This window comes from Puma concolor, chromosome D2, assembly GCF_028749965.1.
Source record: "Puma concolor isolate L17-30 chromosome D2, mPumCon1.1.hap2, whole genome shotgun sequence".
In the NCBI taxonomy this organism is placed as follows: Eukaryota; Metazoa; Chordata; class Mammalia; order Carnivora; family Felidae; genus Puma; species Puma concolor.
This window is the reverse complement of record NC_141677.1, coordinates 22,614,899-22,631,256: the sequence shown is the minus strand read 5'-3', so window position 1 is coordinate 22,631,256 and position 16,358 is coordinate 22,614,899. Positions and strand designations below refer to the sequence as shown.

The 16,358-nt window shown below is 39.9% G+C and overlaps 1 protein-coding gene across 21 annotated transcripts in view; it reads left to right on the top strand.

The window, feature by feature from the left end:
- ANK3 (ankyrin 3) overlaps positions 1-13,005 on the top strand; it is a 690,167-nt gene extending 677,162 nt beyond the window's left edge. For all 21 annotated transcript variants that reach the window (XM_086679761.1, XM_086679767.1, XM_086679764.1 and 18 more), the window contains one exon: positions 11,588-13,005. The gene's annotated coding sequence lies outside the window, so the exon portion shown is untranslated. The remainder of the gene's footprint in view (positions 1-11,587) is intronic.
- The last annotated feature ends 3,353 nt before the right edge of the window (positions 13,006-16,358 follow it).

Genomic DNA, 16,358 nt, shown 5'->3' with positions numbered 1-16,358 from the left:
CAAACTAGTCAGGAATTTAAATGTAAATGGTGTTTCCAGAAGCAAATGTAAACAGTGATTTTTGAGTCCCCTCTAAGAGTAGAGGCTCCGTGTGAAATGTGGTAGCATTATACAGCCTGACAGGAAGCCGGTCTGGCAACAACCAGTTAGTTCTCAACTGATGCACTCTGAGATTTGTGCACATCCAGCCTTTCACCGTTTTAGCAGAATGGCCTCTGAGAATTCAATTTCCATTGAAATAGAGTGGTTGCCCATTTTAAATTAAATGGCCAAGATCCCTATATGCTACTTGGTATATCTTCCAGAAACCAGGGCAAATTAAATAGAAGGTAAATGGACTATTTTTTTTTTTTTTTGAAAAAAAATTTTAATGTTTATTTATTTTTGAAGGAGAGACAGAGCGCAAGCAGGGGAAGGGCAGAGAGAGAGGGAGACACAGAACCCAAAGCAGGCTCAGGCTCCGAGCTGTCAGGACAAGCCCAACGCAGGGCTCACACTCACAGACTGTGAGATCATGACCTGAGCTGAAGTCAGACACTTAACCAACTGAGCCACCCAGGCACCCCTGGACTACTATTTTTTTTTTTAAGTGAAATATTGGTGAATTTGCTTAAATTTGTCTGAACTTTTTTTCATAGATGAGGATATTTCTAACAAACATTGTTTTCTAAGTTTTACGTTATCCTATTATCTTTAGCTATACTTATGAAAGGTCATTTCCTAAGCATGAAAAAAGCAGATGGAGCTTTGAAAAGAAATTTGAAAAGGTCTCCTGAGTCCGTGAGGTGAAGTAGCATGATTTCTCAAGGGATGTGCACCAGCAGTTCTCTTAGCCCTACTGGTCAAAATGACAAAGAGCATATAGATTCTAGTTTTTACTCGGACAGATCTTCTCTTCCCCAGTGACCGGAATCCTGGTACTGCAGTGTGGACATGAGGAACTGAGAAATCTAGTCTCATTGCTCTGAATTTTGTTTGTGACTTAACTAAGGCTGAGATAAATTCCTTTTTCTAAGTTTTTATTTTAATCCCGGTATAGTTAACATACTATGTAATATTAGTTTCAGTAGAACAATATAGGGATTCAACGCTTCTGTACAACACCCAGTGCTCATCACAAGTGCCCTCTTATCTCCCATCCCCTATTTCCCCAGTCGTCCCACCAGCTTCCCCTCTGGTAATCATCAGTTTGTTCACTATAGTTAAGAGTCTGTTTCTTGGTTTGCCTCTCTCTGTCTTTTTTTTTCCCATTTGCTCATTTTTTTTTGTTTTTTAAATTCCACATATGAGTGAAATCATATTGTAGTTGCCTTTCTCTGACTGACTTCTTTCACTTAGCATAATACTTTCTAGTTCCATCCATGTTGTGGCAAATGGCAAGATTTTGTTCTTTTTTATGGCTGAGTAATATTCCATTGTATGTATATATACATATATATGTATACTATATACATATATATGTATATATATATATCTGTATATGTGTATGTACACATAACATATACATATATAACATAATATATACATATTATGTAATATATATATATATATATATATATATAATCAAATTATTTTTTCCCCAAGATCTAGGATTAGGGTTAGAATTAGGGCAGGGATGAGGGTCTGTGTTTATTATTGCAGGCCCAGATAAATTCCTAATCCCTCCTTCTCAAAAAAGCTTACCATATGTTTATTCACTCCAAGATTTATTTCACTTCATTTCTGTGACACTTGCTGCGTAGGCACGGAGAAACTCTTAGTAGACAACATAAGCATGGTACTTTCCCTTACTGAGCTTATATTTTGGGGATTTAATGTTAACCAATCATAACTAATCACATTAGTATAATGGCATTGAGAAAACTACCAAGAACTGCAGAACATTCTGAAATTAATATTTACCATATATACTCATCCAAGTGTTCTACTCTGCTCTTCATTTCATTCTCACAGCTAACCCTCTTGAACAGATGCCCTATCATCCCCATGTAACAGATGAGGAAATAGGGCTCAGATTGCCCAACATCATGTAGAGTTGGCAGAAACAGGTACAAACCTGCCACCAGAGCCAACACCGTTAACACCCTCAACCATGTTGACTGGAGACTTGAGGTCTGAGGTGACAGGGAGGGCTTCCTTGAAAAAGTGATGTTTGAGTTTTGAAGACTGAACACAACATGACTGGGTGAAGAGGGAAGTTTGATGGTGTCTGGGGTCACCTTCTAGGCATGTGCAGCAGCACTTTGCAATGGCCAGAATGGGGAGGAACAGGAAGGGAGAATCTGGGGAAACAGGTCAGTGCAGCTGGCAGAGAGTTTGACCCTTGGGTCTGCAGAGGTAGGAAAGGTGGGAGTTGTCCAGCCTCATGAGCCTCTCTGTAGGGATTCTGGTCTGCACACTAAAAGCAGAAGGAGAGCAGTGAAGAAAGAGTCTCAGGCAAGGGTGGGGTATGGTCCAATGTGTACGTTCTGCATCACTCGCTCTAGCTGCAAAGGCACAGAACATACCAGAGGGGGCAGTAATGGATGAGCAGAAAACCGAGTAAGAAACTATTATAGGTGCTGGCTTGGCCAGGAGGATGGTAAGAGGCAGACTGAATCAGGAGACATCAACATGACTTGCTTTCCACACAGTGTGAGAGATGAGAAAATGATGGATGACATCAGTGCGTCAATACCTAGAATGAACCCACTTGTTATGTACGTCTTGCAGCTGTTCCTGGTGCAAGACATATCTAGATACATAGAGATGAATAAAGCACTAAGCATGAGTTTGCAGTCTTGACTTAGTCCATTTAAGCCGTTGTAAGTGATAAGCGAAAGGAATCCAGAAGAGAGTTCAGTATGCACCTCAACATTTGCCAGCTTGTTCAGACTGGATGGAAATGAACCAAAGTGGTTGCCCATAGCAGCGGAACCATTTTTCTAGAGCAACATCCACCTAGTATGTGTGAATAAATAACACCAAAAAAATACAACTGTGCTAGGTCCTTTAGATATGACATGGTCACTAAATGTACAAGAGGCCTTAAAATTACAAATAACCCACCCCATAAAGAAGTTGTCAGGGCCTTGGCTCACATGCTACACCACTCAAAGGAGAGAGAAAGTCAGGTAGAAGTCATATGAATGTGAAAATAACTCCAGCAGAAAGCAAACTTAATGTGTCAGATGGAAAGAACAGTGATTTGACTGTAAGCCTCACGTTACTCTCCAGCGTGGTATTTACCTTCCGTAAGTGAACCTGGGAAATGAGTCCAAGAATACCCACTGGAATTCCAGGACACTGAATGCATGCTCTGGAGAAATCAATTTGCAAATATATTGAGAGTTTTTATAGCCTGCTGGCTGCCTTTTTTTTTTTTAATAACAAAAACAACTAAGCAAGTAGACTGCTGCCAAATTTCACGGAGTCTCAGATGGTGACATCAAAATTTTTATTTCCCATTTTAGAACCAGCTAAATTTTGAGCTATCTGAACCCTGCACCTGCTTTTCTTTAGTACTGAGTCATAGTTATCCTGTTTTTAATGTAAGGGAAAAGCCAATGGCTTTCAATAGCTATAAAGATTTGTACACAGTGTATAGTGATTTATAGTTTACAAAGTGATTTTACATTTTTGTCTTATTTAATCCTTCAAAGAAGCTTCTAGATAGGTTAGGCCAATTTTGTTTGCTACCTTTTGAAGATGAATATTCCAAGGCTCAAGAGGTCAATGACATTTCTATTGTCACACAGCTTGTGATTGGTAGAACTAGGACTTAAACTCAAGATTATTGATACTCTACCTAGTGCCCTTTCTATTACACTTAGCTGTATGTCTACAATTTGAATAATAATAGTCATGTTCTAGCAAATGATTACTATACACCAGGTACTAGGTAAGATCATTACGTACATTACTGAATATAATCCCCAACACAATGCTGTAAGGTAAGTACTACTCTGAAGACCGAAGTTGAGAAAAGTTAAATGATTTACTCAAAGTCCTGTACAGCTGATAAGCAAAAGAATAAATTTGAACTTATCCAGAACCTAAGTTCTTAACTTATATTCATAGTTAAATAGTAGTTGATGATGCTTAGAGACCTAAAAGCAAATTTTGAATCAAACAGATGTACACAGACAACCTATAGTAAATGTCCTCATATTTTACACAGTGAAAATACTCGTAGATGTTTGTTCTTTTTTAAAATAAAGCAGACATCCATTTTGAAGGGGGTAACCTCTAAGTGTTTACTTCATAAGTACCATTAGAGGGCTGATTAGTGAGGTTGTAGCAAAGGAAGGTCCCCAGATGTAGCCATAAAAGACTGTGGAGCAGCTGTATTCCAAACCTCTTCTGGGGAAATGCTCAGAATCTCACAGCCATGTGGAAGCCAAGAGTGACAATGCTTGCCAAGGGCAACACTTTTTCTCAACCAGAAAGTTGGTTCATTTTTTTCATTCCTTCAAAAAATATTTGACCTTCTGCCTGGCTAAAAGTGGAAAGGCTAGATGTATGATGGTGAAGAAAACTTCCATGGGCCCTGCCCCTCCTAATCTCTCAGCCTGCGTGGAACAGATGCTTCAGGGCTAAAAATTCAAAGTCCAATATCCAATAAAAGAATAATGCGGAAACACATTTAGACTTTTGGGGGCTGGGAAGGTCACTCTGAAGTCATGACACATAGGGGCACCGGACTGACTCTGTGGAGCATGTGACTCTTGATCTCGGGGTTGTGAGTTCGAGTCCCACATTGGGTGTATAGATTACTTAAAAATAAAATCTTGAAGAAGAAAGAAAAGAAGTCGTGACATTTAAACTAAGAACTTATAGGTGGCGCCAACCATGAAAAGAATGGGGAAGAGGAGAAGCAGACTCCAAGCAAAGGATATGACATGAGCAAAGGCGTTGACCGGGAAAAGGCATAGTTGAGGAAATGAAAGAAGAGAAGTGTACACCAGAGCCTGGTGAGCTGGTGATGGATGAGGCAGGCACATGATGACTTAAGTGAGGGGTGCATCATCACAGGCCAGAGAACAGGCTTTAGATTTCATTCTAAAAGAATTTGAAGCCCCTGAAGGATTTTAGCCAAGAGCCTGACCCAATTTTTTTTTTTTTTTAAAGCACATAGATTATGTAGAGAATGGGTTGGAGGGGAAACAAGAGTAAACTGAAGGTGACTGGTTAGGTTACTGAGCAGTTGAACTAGGCCATAGTAGTGGCAGGGCTAGGACCTGGGCAGTAGGTTTAGGAAAATCAATAGGTAAATTACTTTGGAGGGGCAGGGAGGATGGAGAAGGGTTGAGTCAAGAATGATCCCCAGGTTTCTGGCTGACAGAACAGGGCAGTAGAGAAAGGAACAGAAGTAGAATGGGTTTTTTAAAAACGACATCAAGCATTCAGGCTTAGATTTGGGTTTAAACTGCTTTTGAGACTTCCAAGTATTGTTTTAGATATATAAGTCTGAAGCTCTGCAGAAAGGTTGGGGCTGCAGTTCTAGAAATGTTAGAGTTATCACTAAAGAGGTAAATGTTGAATACCAGAGAAAGGGAACGGGAGAGAATAGATGTGAACCCCTAGGGAGAGGATTAAAGTGAGCCTGGGAGGAGCTCCCAAGGAACAAGATTTTGAAGAGGAATAGAGTTAAAAGGTTGCCTCTGACTTCTTCCTTCCTAGACATCTCCAAGCTATTCTATATCCTATCATCTAAGATCACCTACATGTTCAGCCTCAACCCTGCAGTATACTTGTATGGTTTTTCATAGTGGTGGATGAGAGAAACTCTCCTATAATGTAGATCAGCTAACAAGCTTTTGTAGGCAGGTGACCATGCACATTTAGAGTTCCTTTGCTTCTTAGCTACTATGTGCAAGGTTTGTGACACACACCGTGTAGGCAGTAGGGAGAGCACAACATTGTAAGATACTATCTTAAGTCTGACATTATTATCTGAGAGAATCCCTGCCCACTATAACTTTACAGTCTAGTCCAAGAGGCACACATGATCATAAGTCACACAAATCAAAATACATAAATGTAATAAATGACATAACAAAATGCTCAGGGCAACCACTGGAAGATATAATTCCCTCCAACAGAGGAGGTCTTTTAAAGTTTCTCGGATGTACGTATTTGAACTAGTTGTTTTTTTGTTTTTTTTGTTTTTTTTTTAACGTTTATTTATTTTTGAGACAGAGAGAGACAGAGCATGAACAGGGGAGGGTCACAGAGAGAGGGAGACAAAATCTGAAACAGGCTCCAGGCTCTGAGCTGTCAGCACAGAGCCCGACGTGGGGCTCGAACCCACGGACCGTGAGATCATGACCTGAGCCGAAGTCGGACGCTTAACTGACCAAGCCACCCAGGCGCCCCAAACTAGTTTTTGAAGAAAGAGTAGCATTTGAGACGCAGCAGTGTGGAGAATCATACGTGCTTTGCTCAGGAGTTTGGCTCTTATCCTGGATACAGTTGGGTACTGGAAGCTTTGTGGCAGGAAAATAATATGATCAGATATGATTTAGGTAACTCTGATAGAAGTAGAGGAAGAAGAGAGTTTGAACACAAGGCCCTCAGATCTGCAACACAGAGGAGGGCCTGAACTGGAACAGAGAGAATGAAAAGCGGAGAAAAGATTTGAGGAACCAGATTAGTTCCGTGTCGGGAGAGAAGAGCGAGAGTTAAAGACATCAGGGTTATAGGTATGTAGGGTAATTATTAACAAAATCATAGAACCTAAGACCACAAAATCAAAATTAGTGATTGACGTAGCCTGGGTGATGAAGTAGCTTTGTAGATAGTCAGTGTGCAGGGCCCTTCACATTTGATGATGATCAGAGAGAGAAGCCTGGGCTGGAGATCATAGTGTGGTCATTTTTGGTATTTGGGTGAGAAGTGAAGTGGCCGGAGTCGATGGACCTGCCAGGGAGTTTAACTAGCTACATGAACTTAGCTGGGGTCTATGCCTTCATTTCCTCACCTCTACTGGGGTAAGAATAACAAACCTCATAAAGTTGTTGTGGGAATTAGCTGAGTTAATACAAGTAAATTGCTTCAGATAGCGGCAGGCAAGCCCATAGTAAGTACTGAGTAAGTTCAGCTAGTAGTAGCATTAAGGCAACCAGGACCAGTGGCCTGTAGATGAAGATGCGACGGGTGCCAGGAGGGAACAGTGGAAGAAGTTGGAATGGCAGCATCACTGAAATTCTCTGAGAAACAAGGGATGTGAAATAATTGAAAGTATTCTGAAGTATACCAACATCAAAAGCAGAGAAATTCCATGGGAAATTACTAAAAGAGGCATTCTCATTCCTCTTTACTAAGGAATGGACAGAGATAGATAACAAAAGCCCAATGGCTCTAGTTAATGATAGATCTGGATTTTAACCCAGATCTCCTGATTCTGCTTTCCAGAAATCCAAGGTGCCTGAATTGCTTCACTTCGGAATATTTTCCCTGAATTTATTTGGAGAAGATCTGTTTTTATTTAGTTTTGTTTGTTTTTACTTTTCTTACCCTTTAAAAAAATCCCTAATTAACCAAAAGCCTTGGCTCTGAGGTCAAGAGCAAGGATTGTAGAGTCAGGTGGTTTGATTTCCATTTCTAGCTCTACTATGTACCAAGTTCACTCTCTTGGGTTTGTTTTCTAGCTCTGTGGCTCTGTTTCCTTATCTGTAAAATGCAAGATTATAATAGTACCTTATTGTTATTAAATGAGCTAAGCCACTTTATAACAGTGCCTGGCACATAACATTTAATAATAATAGCTGTACAATTTTATTATTTAATTAGTATATCTTTTTCACAACCAAAATATAAATCAATATCTTCCCAGTATTTTTTTTTTAAACTGGCCCTATGACCTCAAGTATTTTTAAAGTCACAAGTCATTAGAAAAAAACAAACTCAAAAAACCATTTACTGGCTGGTATTTGTTTAACAAATCTCCATGAACTGGGAATTATTAAATTTCACTGTAGTTTATCATGTTTACATGAAGAACTAGAATTAATGCTTAGGAAAAAATATTTTTAGTCCCATGACTTCTGTAACTCAAGAGAGGAAAAAAAAAAAGGGAAGAGAAGAGAGGTGGGTAGGGATGGAAGGGAATAGTATGACAAATCTGGGTTCTCAGTAGGCTATAAGAAAGGCATACTAGAAAAGGCTTTCTTTCCTAAAGCTGTAACAGAGCTAAGTCTTTAAAGACGAGTAACAGTTAACCTGCCAAGGCCAATCTCCTTAGGGAGAGCGGAGTCTATACTTTCATGGAGATGACATTTGAAACAAACTTGAAGGATGGAGAGGAGTTAGATACTGGTGAAGATTGGGGAGGAGAAGTATAGGTGGATACAAAATCATGAGCAAGGAAAAGGAAGTTGGTGGGGCACCTAGGTGGCTCAGTTGGTTAAGCGTCCAACTTGATTTCAGCTCGAGTCTTGATCTCAACTCAAGTCTTGCTCTCAGGATCGTGAGTTCAGGCCCTCCATGCCCAGAATGGAGCCTACTTTAAAAAAAGAAAAAGAAGTTGGAAACCAATGTGTTGCTGACTAGCACACAGTCTAGCTCCCCCAAGTGTGGTCCATGAAGTATCAGTGTCACCTGGGAGTCTTGTTAGAAATGCAGCATCTCTGAGTTTACCCTGACCCACTGAATCAGAATCCACATTTGAAGATACTTTAGGTGATACATAAAGATATTAGACTTTGAGAAGCAGTGTTCTAGAATATATGGTTGCCTCTTAAACATGGTTGAACATTCAAATAATCTAGAGAGTTTTTAAAAAGTTTTTTGATATTTGAGGTTTTTTTGATTTTTTGCAGCTCCACCCCAAGAAATTCTAAATAAATTGGCATGAGATGTGGTCTGGACACTGGGTTTAAGTCTCCCCAGATAGTTCTAATGTGCACCCAAGTTTGAGAACCATTGGAGATTATGAAAAAAGCTTCTCGCTGAAGGGTAGTGGACAGTAAGCCTGATTGGGCTGAACTGCAGAAAGCTTCATATACCAAACTAAAGACAGGTGATTTTGTTTTGTTTTGTTTTTAAGGTGGGCCCTAGGGGCTAAAAACCACTGGTATGTGGATCTGTAAAGGAAATTGTGGTTCTAACTCAAGCATACACCTGACTTGAAAATGGATGTGGAAAGTACAACATTCATCTGTAAGATATAAACTGCCATGAAAATACACTGATAGCTGTTTTTCTATATATCAAAAATGTTTCTTAAAATTAAAAAATATATATAGTAAAATGATTAAAAGGAATGGTTGTTTCTACTACCTTTGGGTTTGAAAAGCATGCAAAACCCAAAGACAGATTCCTAAATGCAAAGGCCTCTGTCTCAGATGTATTACTTAAATCCAAAAAGAAAAAAGGACTCAAATTCTATTTCTGAAATGTCATCTTGATGGCCCCTGCCATCACACCTTTCCATCAGATGGCGCTCTCATCACAATTTGTAAGATGTCAATATTTTATAATAGGTATACAGTCTCTCAGCCAAGGCACTCATGCTTTTTGTAGAACACTGTACTTGGTATAAAGTCTTTTATCCAATGAATGACCTTCCTGCACCCCGTGTGGTTAGGGCCAACACACTCTGATTGTATGACCAAGAACAAGAGAGATTTACAAGAGGAACTCACTCCCCAATTTCTTTTTAACTATCACCCATACCATACCTGAATATAAATGGACATAATTAATAGCATTTTAAAAAATTATAGAAACAAATCCAATATTTCTATAAAAGACAGCATTTGCTTGCAACAGGGTGATAGGAGAAACACCTTGCTTCTTATGGCAAGATTTACCTGGGAAATTGGATTGGCTTTTGGAAGAGAGGATGCAAAACAAAAAAAAGTTCAACTGGGTTGTAGTGATGATTGCATATCTATATAAATGTATTGAAAACTATCAAACTGTATATTTACAATAAATTGTATGGCATGTAAATTATATGTCGATTAAGCTGTACAGTGTGGGGGGTAGGGGGTTCAACTAGGGAAGACTGCTGAGGAGCCTCCCTAGGAAGACACAAGGAGACCACGGGGGTAACATCATCATAGGGCCATCTAAGAACCCTGGTGCCCAGAAGATTAGGTATAAGTGGTAATAGAGGTGAGAAAATCCTGATCCTACTTGGATTTGCCCACTTTCTAGGGCATGTCCTGCCCAAATAAGTCACCTTCCTTCTCTACAACCTTTGCAGAATCCTGGGAAGGGGGGCAGATATTGAAATCACTCCAGAAGGACTTGACACTTTGATGTTCTTGGCTCCAAGCATTAGTGACCTGGGGCATGTTGGTCAGTAGCACTTTCAGCACAAAAAAGGAAGCAAGAACTAGTAGAGCAGACAGAGGAAGTACTGTACTAACATGTTTACATAAGCTGAGGTATCCTGGGTGATCCCTCTTAAAGAGACAGAAACTTGTCTGGGGTAAGTAAACAAACTCAGGGTCACTGAGGACACTCTTGGGCCCCAACAGAAACCCAGTTCTGCTGGTGCTTATAGGCCTGCACAAATGGTCTGCTGCTTACCAGTGAGTGAACACGGTTATTCCTACAATTGTTCTTGCTTTCTTCAGGTTTTCACAGGGGCTGGGATTTGTTCTCGGGCCAGTATTCAGGTCTGTCGCTTCACACTGAGAGAGGACGATGAACTATATGTAGGCAAACTTTGTTTTATGAAGAAAGAGTTCATAGCAAAAGCAGCTGATTTACTTTGACTGTATTAAGACTGGTTATAAAACACTGAGACTTTATGCAGTTATTATTCAGTAAGACAAGATGTTCTCAGCCTCCATAAAGAAGCTCAAATATAATGAATCGATTTTGTCGTGACTGATGTGGGGCAGGAGGAGGGAAAGTATTCTTTGCAGTGATGGAAGACAGTCTTTCATTTTAATTGGTGCATGGAAAAGCAATTCCAGAGTAATGAAGTAATGATGCTGTTCTCCCTTTTTGAAAGATTAGTTGTACTTTGGGGAGTGAGCACTTATAAAACATATGGTCATTCCTGAAATGCTCTATTCTGACTCAATATCCCGGGCTCCTTTATGCCCATGAGAACTCCAGACCCCTGATATTTTGATGTTGATGGAAATCCCACACAGCACCTCTGTGAGCCTCATTTTATAGATAAGACTAGGCCCAAAGGGCTGTAAATGGCTTTCCCAAGTATCTGAGTGACCTGATCGTTAGAGATAGAGCCCTAGAAGAGGGTCTTTTCCAACACAATCTCAAAAACCACACATACAGTGAAGAGTGTGCTTTGGAGATCACAGGGTTACCTAGAAAAAGTCACTGCCTTCAAAGAGCTTTCAGCTACACCTCAGGGCTTTGACCTAACAGATTGTGTTGGTAAAAAGAATCATGTTAAACTACCCCATAAGAAAGTAGAGGCCTCGTTCTCTAAGCTTTTCTGTTGAATGGGAAGGAAGGCTTAGGCAAGGCAAGAAAAGAAAAGAAAAGAAAAGTAAAGCAAAGAAAAGAAAAAAGGAAGAAAGGAAGGGAGGGAGAAAGAGAAGGAAGGAAGGAAGGAAGGAAGGAAAGAAGGAAGAAGAAAGCAAGCTAACCTCACTCCCTCTTGTCTGTCTTTCCACAGGATCGTGTAATTTTACTGCCAGTATTGAGAAATTCATGGAAGAGATGTCAGCAGGAAGTAAAAATTCATGGAGAAGGGTGTGTGTGTTTGCTGCTTCCACACATTAATGGCATGATTTTTTTTATGCAAAAAGAAAAAAAAAAGAAATCTACCCACATTTTAATTTAGCATGAGCCAATTTACAGAGCATGGAAATTCACTTTCATTCCCAGGATTGGCGCGTGTGCAATTAGCAATGCAGTGTATATACAAGAAGCCATGCTGTTAACAGTTTATCCTAAGTAATTTGGTGTCATTTACAAAAGGAAGAAATTCCTGCCGCCAGAAGGGACAGAAGACGGGATGATGAAATCACAGAGAAACACTAAAATTACTAACTCCACAACAGCTCGCCTTATTTTTCTTGGACCCAAACTGTCAGGGTATAAACACTATTTGTTTCTTTTTTAAAACATCTATAGTTTTGCTGTAAATAATAACACTGTATAAATTCTAACAGAAAAATAGAATAAATGTTGATAAGGCACTGCCTCTTAGAACACAAACAGAATATTGCAAATGCATTTAACATACTAGGGGTCTCAAGTGACTTCACCCTAGAAGAGGAGGGAGGGGTCCTGGGGGGGGGGGGGAATCTTCACTGATTCTTGTATATTAGCAATTATAATGTTTGTATATGCAAAACTGCTAGCTTGATTTTAAAAAACAGAAACAAATCTTTAAAATCTGCTGCAAATTTAAATAATTCCCAAAATGAGGAATTCTGTAGTTCTGTGAAAAAATTTTTTCTTCAGAATACTAATATTTTGATGCATGTGTATCACCTTATTTTGATTAAATCTTTTCCAATTTTGCAAACACTACAGTATACTGCAACACAGAAGATTTTATCTGTAAACACAAAGCCCTTCATCTAATATTTGTTGCTATTGCCAATTTTTCAATGAAATGAACTAAAAATGAAAAAAAACCCCTATACAGTAGTTGCTTTAGGGGGAGGGTGGGTGCTGTTAGTGCTTAAAAGGGGGTAATGCTTGCCGCTTTAGAGGTGGATGGTGCTCATAAGAGGCCCCAGTCGGGGGTATTTAAAATGGACTAAACAGAAATTCTTAGCTCGTAGAATGGCAGCACGCTGTACAATTATTACTGTATTGTGTACTGGCTATAAGATGTAGACACCTTTGAATAAGCCAATCATTTGTAACCATTCTAGCAGTGTCATATTAGGTTAATAAGGCTGCTGTGTTTTAAAGGGCATTTTTATTTGGGTTTTGGTGAAATCCTTTAATTTGTTGATTATATTCATATAAAATCAGCATTCATTGACACATAGCTCTAATGACATATGTATGAAAAACCATACACTGGATGACCTAGTCGATTATTTAAGCATAAAATAAATTGTGTTAAACTCTTCACCCACCTGTGCTCTACAGTGTCCTTGTGTTCTCTGGCAAAATGTGCATTTCGTGGAGGAGCCAAGAATTAAAGATTAACCGACAAGTGATCTTTGCCCTCATCCTGTTTGTGCTGCCCCCAGAAAAGTGGGGAATTGGGGCTTATTGCAACCGCATGTCCAGAAGTTGTCAACTGACAGCTCCAGGAACCCTCCAGGGCTTTTTGTTCCTCGTGCTCTTGTTTGCAGTTGGCGTTTGTGGTCGGTGCTTAGAAGTTGGGAGATTTTACATAAGAACCCAAATTTCTAACTTCCCGTAAAAAGCAAGATTTGACAACAGTTCTCGTTTCCAAAGGGCAACAACTTGTGGGGCCATGTCATGCCTGCCCTCTGCAACCAGGTGTGGGGGATCCAGACAGTGCAGAAGCCAGCCCCGCCTCTTACATTTGTTGGTCCTGATTGGCCTGGTAGGTAGGCACTGAGGTTTGCAACCAGACACTACATGATTAATTCAACAGGGGCAGAGACCGGCTGTTTTAATTTTCATTCTAGCCCAGAGCCAGGCTATAGTGGTGGTACTCGCAATTATCATCACTAAAATTGGAGCACTCTCTATATGCCCGACTGTAAGTGCATCGCATTGATTCAGTCTTCATAACCCACTTCATGAGGTAGGTACTGCCTTGGGTAGTAATTGTCCCTTTACAAATATTAAAAGGGTGCTTAGAGCCATTTGACAGGGTCACCTATTTCCTGTCCATTAAAGATGATTGCTGATGGGGCACCTGGCTGGCTCAGCCACTGGAGCATGACTCTTGATCTCAGGGTGGTGAGTTTGAGCCCTACCTTAGTACAGTTTACTTAAAGAAAAATGTTGAATTGAATGCATTGTTCCCAACAAAGATTCAGTATCAATGTGGAACACATGTATGGTGAATTTACTTTGCATGAATAATGGAGCTAGACTGCATTGTATGAAATCCAAAGCAAACAAAAAGTGCCTCTCCACCGCCACCAAAATCATAATGAGCAAACTCAGACCCCTGAAAGGTTAAAAAAAAAAAAAGTTCCAAAAGCCTCTCGGAAAATCGGGATCAGAATTCAGATATTCTAACTTCCCATCTAAGAGTTACGGATTTCTGACTCCTAGTCCTTGACAGGTGTTTATCCTGAATTGGAAACTCAATCACGTATACTTACCTGGGTATTAAATGGTATATTGTGTTTAGATAGCTAAAAAATTTGACTTTAGGGATATGTGATGGGCTAAACTACAGTTCAAGAACAAGTTCATAAATTTACTCAGAAATGAAGTATCCAAAATGGGAAAACAAAGCTTTTATTTGCATTTAAATCTGTGTTTGCATATATTTATATATGTATGCATAGGTTGAATAGGGCATACATTATGTATTCCTAACAGTCTTTGGCCTGCTAGCTTATAAAAATGTATTTAAGCTTTTCCTTGATTGACATTGCTGTTAAAAAAAAAAAAATCTGCCATTGATAGATTTCTGATATTTGCTATGTTTTTCATTTTATATTCGTAGCAAACTCCTGAGTTTGTTAAATTAAAATGTCACTAGCATATTGCCATATAAGTTATGGCAATAGACCATGCAGGGTTATCTCATCATTTCTAAGAGGGATCTACTTTACTGAACACAGAAGCAATCAGCCTTCTTTCCTCTATTAATAAATTCTGCCTTGGCCTCCTGATGCTCCACCATGTTTGTTTCAGTACCGTCCTGGGATTGCATCAAGATTGAGGTTTCTCTCTAGGACAAATAAAAAATTGTTCGTTTCCTTTATTATTATGAGTGTCAGGTCACATTTGGCTGTGCGACAAGGGTATGTGGTAAGCCCAGAAATATAAATCACAGGAATAATAACTCATCCCTTGAGTCTCTGAAGAAACCAGGATCCCAAAGCTAACTTCCTATCTGGATAAGTCTTTTTGGTTTGTTGCAGAGGCCCTGACATATCAAAAGGTGTGTAATTCCCTAGTCATACAGCACTGCTTCTCCTTCATGAATTCATGGCCAAATAGTCCAGAAGTAAATCTCTCTAACATTGACATATGAGCCTAACTTCACAAGAATTCTTTCAAAAATGGACGAGGCAATGGTGTCATTCATTTATGTGATTAGTTCAAGCAGTGGCTTAACTCTGAGAACTGGGAAAGAGTAGTGTTACCGGCTTTTCAAAAGAGTCCCAGCAGGTGCACCGCACCACCAGGTCCTCATGCTATGCTATGCACTTCCTGAGGGCAGAGACTGTGGTTTGTCCTCTGCTGTATCCACAGCACATAGAATACTGCTTGACACCTCATAGGTAGGTGCTCATATTTGTTGAGTGCCAGATGAATCATCAATCAAACATCAGAGGTCACAGGACAGCAAATAGGAAATGTTACCCTGTGCACCATCTTGTGCACCATTTTTTTTACACATTCAACCAGGTTGGAAATCAAAGGAAAGAACAGTTTTTGGTTCTAATGACTTCATTCACCAAGGACTAACTTCCTCTTTCTAGTTGCACAAGACTCTTGTTAGCCACAACGTCTTAAATGATTAGAGTATACCAATGCCTCGTGAGCAAACAGGACACCAGTCACACTGCTGAACTGGGCACCCTTCCCATGGCCATGGCTATATTCCTTATCCTTATCACTAATAGGCTGCTGAAAAGTCAGCCAAGAGTGTGGAGAACCCATCATGAACCCTCGTCTCTGAAAGTCAGCTTAGCCTCCTCTCTTTCAGACGTGATAGATTTTTTTCTTTTAAAGTCTAGCTACCTCAAGATTCCTACCTCAGTATTGTTCAGTGTTTGCTGGGTTGATAAAGGACCATAAGGTCCAGAAATTATACCCCAAGGGCCATATCCAGCCTGCAGAGAGATTTTGTTTGGATCACATGAAGTCTGAAAAAAGATAGCCAACATTTTTTTTTTAATCGGGAGATTTTAAAGAAAAAAATGAGCTGTGAGTTCTCTTTAAAATCTGAAGAAGCAACAATCCTATTTCTGAACTCCCTATGACAACAACCACCTGGAGCAAAAACGCACATGCCACCTCTGGACAAGCATGTGTTTTACAGATGTTCACCATGGCCCTTCCTGGATCCTACTGCCTCCCAACCCAGTCTACTTCATTCTTGTCAATTCAGTCTCTGGTATGACTGGAAGAAGGAGAAGGCAGATTGATGCATTCCTGCTTCAATTCTTCCTTCTATTTGGCAAGCCAAACATCGACCTCATTTTCATCCTCTCAGCTCCAATAGGAAGACAAATAAAGGAGTGAGGAACTGAGAAAAAAGATGAGTCCTGTGGTTCTCCAAACCCACCCCCACCCATCTCATCCAGCAGCAGGTATTC